Source organism: Phoca vitulina, unplaced genomic scaffold (genome assembly GCF_004348235.1).
Source record: "Phoca vitulina isolate PV1807 unplaced genomic scaffold, GSC_HSeal_1.0 scaffold4, whole genome shotgun sequence".
Taxonomy (NCBI): domain Eukaryota; kingdom Metazoa; phylum Chordata; class Mammalia; order Carnivora; family Phocidae; genus Phoca; species Phoca vitulina.
Genome location: NW_022589707.1, coordinates 59,037,715 through 59,044,767, shown reverse-complemented (window position 1 = coordinate 59,044,767; position 7,053 = coordinate 59,037,715).

Here is a 7,053-nt window from a genome sequence, read left to right as displayed (position 1 = left end):
GTTTGACATTGACTTTCTTAACCTCTAAGCTAATCCACCTGTAATCTAACCTCTTAGCTAATGCTGTCATTATCACTACAGCCAAGTGTTATAGGGCCTGTGCTTCCACTATTAGAGATTCAGTCCTTTATCAGCCCCTCCTCAGACCCACGATACTAATTCACAGATTTTTGGTGACAGCCAGAGAACTTTATTCTTGAGAGGAGGGCAGCGAGTACAAGGAAACCTGAGGGTGGTAGTTGGTGGGAAAATTTGAAGAAAAAGGTATAGACGGGGAAGGAAGCACAAAAGATTAATTTTGCAAATTCGCAGCTGTGCCTGGGCTGACCGCTGTGACCAGTCGGGGTGTATGTCTGCTACTAAGGGATGAAAGGGGAGCTTGTGTGTCGGCTAGGTTACTATCATGGTACTTCTGTGTTGACTAACTCAAGGAGGGCCCTTCACAGGGGAGATGTGCTAGAGGTGCTGTTAGATAGAGCACACTGTGAAGAGTGCCCCCTGGACTTGTGTGACGGGATGGTGCTGAACTGACAGTGTGCGCCACGCCCCTCAACATCCATTACACATCACCCCCCTCCCCTCCCCCCTGTGTAAAACTTTGCTCCAAAAGCAGAATGAGTGATGTAAGCCAATGGTTCTCACCGGGAGTGATCTGACTCCCAGGGGACATGTGGTTGTCACAACTGGGCAGGGGAGGGGGCTGCTACTGGCATCTCATGGGCAGAGGCCCAAGATGTCACTGAACGTCTGAGTGCACAGGACAACCCCCATGGCAAAGAAGTATCTGGCGCTGAATGTTAATAGGGCCAGGCTTGAGAAACCTTTTTTTTTTAATTTAAATCCAATCAATTAATATATAATGTATTATTGGTTTCAGAGGTAGAGGTCAGTGATTCATCAGTGTTATATAACACCCAGTGCTCATTACATCACATGCCCTCCCCAATGTCCATCACCCAGTTACCTCATCCCTCCACCCCCTCCCTTCCAGCAACCCTGTTTGTTTCCTATAATTCAGAGTCTCTTATGGTTTATCTCCCTCTCTGGTTTCATCTTGTTTTATTTTTCCCTCCCTTCCCCTATGATCCTCTGTTTTGGAGAAACCCTGTTCTAAGTTAATCATAGCAGTTGTTTCTCCTTGCCAGTGCTGAGTTCAGGGACCCAAAGCTTCTAGTGTGAAAAACGTGTGGTGTGCAGAGGTGGAAAGTGAACAAAGAGTAGCATTTCATGTGTTGGTTGACATGGTGAGGATCCAAGACTTCACAGATGAAGTGATCTTAAGATTATTAATTAGCTCCATCCTCATTCCTCCCTTTAGGAATTCACCAGAAACTAAGTTCTATATCCATTTCACCTAGGTCTAGAGGGAGTAGGAAAGCTGACATTTAAGTTGCCTTTCTATATCTTATAAAGTATATTTTATTTCTAGAAAAACATCCATACTCAGCTCCCTATAAAAAAGCACCCCTCTTCCTAAAACCTACATATACATAATCTTGGGATGTGTTTGGTTTTTTTCTCTGTCTCCTGGCTTTCCTGGGACTTGCCCTTAATCAAGAATTCATCCCTCCCCTCTTCTAAGCACTGACCTAGGCCATAAGCTTCTTAAGGAAGATTCTCCATCTTCCCCACCTGTTTATTCTACATACCTAAAACAGGTCCTGGTACATAATAAGCACTCCATAAAGGTTCATTGAAGGATTGAATGGGTGAACATATAGATGAATATAATCTGAAATTGTGGTCCCCATTTATTTTGCTGTTTTCCTCCTAAGAATTACTAGGTGTCTTCATTTTTATGCATCTACTGGTACCTGATATCAAATGCGACTTCAATGGATCAATTTCATATTTTTTCCTAGGGCATTTTCACCTATTCCCTCAGATTTTTATTTAACATGCTTGTCAGTGAGTCTTATCCATCGTCTTCTTCCTGAGCCTCACAAAACCCACAGAAGCCTTTGCTAGCCTGTCTTTCATCATCTTCGTGCTGAAGCTTGTTCTCTCCCACCCCACAGTTGTGGGGCTGCTCCCACTACCCCAGAAGGAAGAGCCTGTCCCAGGGCTGCTCCGGACCCAGGCAGATCTTTCACCTCCAGTGACTTCAGATATGTCTCCCTGTCCCTGGTGGCTGCACACTGACTTTCCACCCACCGTAGCCACCGGGCTGGATCTCCCCACAAATCCCAGGAATCCCTTCTGTCCAGTTTACATCTTGAATGATTTCCTCCATCCTGTCTCAAAACCCTTCGTCCTCTCTAATAAGAGAGAAAGATGTTCTTCTCTGCACATGCAATTATTGTTCCTATTTTGGATTCTCTTACAGACCTACAGAAGAGAATAATGCTCTGTGTTCTCTCTGCTTCCTTCTTGTTAACACCATCCTCTGTCTCCTCAAATAGTCTGTGAATAGTACTGTTTGGAACGAGGTTTATTGCTTAGCCTAAAATTGAGAGCTCATTTTAAAACTGCTTAATCAGATTGGGTTAATAAATACGTATTTTATTCTCACTTTATTCAACCACACTAGGTGCTAAGAAATTTGAGTAATCAAAAATAATGTAAGTAAATGTCAAATTTAAGGAAAACAATACAATGCATGATGTTAAACAAATAAGTAGAGAAGGGGCACCTGGGTGGCTCAGTCAGTTAAGCGTCTACCTTCGGCTCAGGTCATGATCCCAGGGTCCTGGGATCTAGCCTTGCATGCGGCTCCCTGCTCAGTGAGGAATCTGCTTCTCCCTCTCCCTTATTTCCCCTCATCTAAGGAGTAGGGCATGGTTTTGCTCTGATAGATGCACAGGACACACATGGTATAATAAAGAGTCTTACTCCTTATCTTTAGGTTTATTGACAACTTTTAACCCTCTTTCCCGTGTGTCCCACATCTGGGCATGCTCAGAAGAAACCCCGATGCTCCTTCCTTTGGCTCTCTGAAAATCTGAACTATGCAAGTTCCCACCTGTGTGCAGGAACGCTCACCACGGCCCCGCCCTCTACCCACTATAAAAACCCCAAGCCAGTCTCTTTTCTTAGCTTCCTCAAGCCCTGCTCTCCCCAGAGAGTTTCATTATGTAAGTAATAAACCTGTTACGGCCAATGTGTGTGTGGCGTCATCAGTCTTGGCATCAAAACTAAATTTTACGTGGGGGCCCATTCTGCCTCTGCAGAGGACTAACGACACATAGTACGTTGGAATAAAAGAGACATGTTCTCAAGCAGTAGGCCCTTCTGCAGCGGTAGGGCAAAGGGAGGTCACGGTTGGTGGCAGACATTCTCCCGAAGTGTTCTAGTAAAACTAGAGAAGACGTAACATATTCAATGTACCCGAGCTCTCTGCCCTGCCCTGCCCCTACAAAATTAACCAGGTTTTGCTCTGGATGTTGATGACCATCCCGAGTCTGGCCAGTTTGAATGGAGGAAAATCAAAACAAAGCAAAATGTGGCTGCTCCTCATTGCTGCTACATAAAGTAGGAGAAATCCAGTCAGAAGTGCATAGTTGGGACACATGCTACAGGCAGGGATCATTCTGTCAAAGCAGAAAATTCTTCATGCTGCCTATAGTCTGAGGTTTTTTTGTTTCTTTTTTTTCCCAAAAAAATTCACAACAAAAGTATCCATCTCTAAATGGAAGTAGGACATTGCTTGACTATAATGCCTCATCCAGTTGGCAGGTTTAATGAGATGAATACTACAGGGCCCGCAATCAAGCTTATCAGATTAAAATCCAATTTGCCAACTGAGACAGAAGTGTTCCTCAATTTGGTAAATATGTGGAAGAGAAAAATTAGTTTCTGTATTTGACAAACAGAAAAAAATGTTGTCAATAACTTTCTCTGAATTAAAGAAAAAACTTTAAAATAATACATTTCATTTTCCCACTGACATACTTCAGGATCAGTGTATTAGCTAATGTGCTAAGAGGACGGAAGCAATGTTTTCCCTTCTCTTCTTTATCATGTTTTATGATTCTTATGTCCTCTACATCTTAGAAGTCAAGAATGGAATAAATAGCTGTGAAGGATGGAACTTCAGGGAATTATTCCTCTCTGTGCTTTGTAATTTCACAAGCCATTCTGTGTCTGGTATTCATTTCCTGCTAGTGGCTGAATGGATGTCTTTAATGTCTCTTTACAGATGAGAGCCCAGGAGATAGGTAGGCAAAACATTTATCACTGATCACCATCAGCCAACGATTACTGAGCATCATCTATGGTCATGACAAGAGACAGACGACAGGAAGCTGGGGTGGGTTAATCCAGAAAATGTTACATTCCCTGCCAAGTTGCCACTTGCCTTCTGGGACAGAAAGACTTACACGAGCAGAGATGGGAGTGTTTGAGTAATTTTTTTTAAACTTACATTAATAACCAGTAGCTATTATGTTTTATTCACCCCAGGACTAATATGCTACTTAGCACACAGTAGGGGTGCCTGGGTGGCTACCTCGGTTAAGTGTCTGCCTTTGGCTCAGGTCATGATCTCAGGGTCCCAAGATGGAATGCTACGTCAGGCTTGCAGCTCAGCGGGGAGCTTGCTTCTCCCTCTTCCTCTGTCTCTGCTGCTCCCCCTGCTCATGCTCTCTCTCTTTCTCTCTCTCCCTCAAATAAATAAAATCTTTAAAAAAACTAAAAAAAGAAAAGAAAATGAATGAATAGCGTTAGAATCATTGGGTATTCTCGCTAACCGTCAAAGTTTATTTTATCTTATTTCATCTTAACATACACTGATGAATTAAATATTGAGATAGCTAAGTCATTCTCATTGAAAAATTAGTATGGCCATCATGATCTAAATTATGCTGATAGAATAATGCTCACTCAAAAACTGTAAAGAACATTTGCATGCATTTCCCTGGATACTCAGGAAAGGGTTTCTCTAAGCTACATTCTCAGTCTGGGAGGTACTTGGTCAGGGGGTTTTCTTATCTTTAAGTTTACTAGATATTACCAATTTTCTCCCCAAAATGAAGGTATCAGTTCAAACTTCCTCAAGCTGCATAAAAAAGGTTTTCATCAATCCACATCTTTACTAGCATTGGGCTTATCAGGCTTTTTAAATTTTTATAGTGTGTTAAGTATAGTTTTTTTTTTCTTTTTGCAGTTTTGTTGATTTGTAGTGAGACGGGGTATCTTTTAATGTTTTATTGGCTACTCAGGTTTATTCTTCTGCTCCTCTGTAAATTACCTCATAACTTTTCCATTTTTCAATTGAGTTTTTTAATCTCCTTCCTATTGATTTGTAAAGTTCTAACCCTCTGTTGGTTGTATGCACTGGAAATATATTCAATGGGTTGTCTTTTCCACTTTCTTCAAATGCTTTTGATATAGTGTTTATTTTAATATAATTCAATCCATTGATCCTTTCTTTCTTAATCACAGCAGCATTGTTTGGAATAGTGGGGAAAAAATCAAAACAATACATCACCAGGAAAATGGAAAAATGAACAAATAAATTCAGATATGGTCAAACAATGAAATGTTATGCAACGGGGAAAGAATTGGAGGTACACACATCAGCATGGATAGATCTCACAGATAAAACATTGAGTGGGAAAAACAGGTTGAAGATAATATATGTATATAAATACATATAAGCTTTAAAAATTTTTAAATGAACGTAAAGCATAAAGAAATACATGAGAATACAAATTCTCGAATCAGGTTTATCATATAGTTCTTGTATATTTTCATATTTTTCTCTTTGAAATTATAAGTTTATTGAATGCATAAGTAGCTCTGGTGTCTATATCTTTCTTCATCGAGCCAGGTCAATCATCCCCAGAAGCCATGTTGAAGAAACACACCATGGGCGCTGGTCCTCTTCCACAGATTCCTAAGAGAGGGTCTTCCAGGAAGACATGGTTGAGTTCCTGGCCAATGCTCAGGGAAAGAAGATCATCAAAGCTATGTCATTTTTACAGACATACAATGATGGATCCCAGACACTGCGGATAATCAAGTTAGAACCAACCCCACAACATGATTTTTAGTGTCAAGTGTACAACTGAACATAGATTTAATTATGCAACTCTCCAGTAAGACAAGCAGGCCAAAAATCTAGAGTATAAGGAGATTAAAAATTATGTATTTATTTAAAGTTTGGTTTGAACAAAATTAACAGAATTTCAGGGGATTACTTTGGCAAGCTGGCACATCCTGCAGAGCTTTAATGACTCCCAATGCCAGGGCACAAACACTTCTAGAAACATTGCTGATCTTAGCATTGTCAGTGAGCCAAATGCCACTGCCCCTGCTTATGGCTTAGAGAGGATAGTTGTCAAATGAAATGTGTTAATCTCGGACACAGGAGGTGGTGTTTTTGATGTATTAATCCTCCCTTTTGAAGAATAAATTCTTCATTTCTAGTCTTCAACTAGGGAGGAGGGACATCTGCTTGGGTGAAGAAAAACTCCTTAACCAAAGGTCAACCTTTTCAATATCAAGGTCAAGGGAAACATAAGAAGGACATTAGTAGGAACAAGAAGGCTATCTGATGCTTCTCTAATGCTTGTGGACACTTTAAACACATACTCTTTCAGCACCCTAGACAACATTTGGATTAATTTCATCTACATCTACCTTACATATATCCATTTTTTTAAAGATTTTATTTATTTATTTGACAGAAGAGAGAGAGCATACAAGCAAAGGGAGAGGGAGAAGCAGGTTTCCCACTGAGCAGGGAGCCCAACGTGGGGCTCGATCCCAGGACCCCAGGATCATGACCTGAGCCAAAGGCAGACACTTAATGACTGAACCATCCAGGCGCCCCACATATATCCATTTTGATAACTAAATGCCAGCCTGTGTTGTAGCTTGCTGGACCATGTGGCAAAAACCCTTCATGAAGTTGAATGAAGACAAGTCACACCTGGCTTAGAAGCTCCTTTGGGACTTCCTCAGAAGTAAGAATTTAAGGTGGACCTTAAACACTTATGAGGCCATTGCTTATGGTAGAAGTCCAGACAACCATCATAGTTGAAGAAAAATCTAACTATGTCTAGGATTTGGTGCTCATTGTAGCCCTTGTTTTTCCCTGGTATTATAACT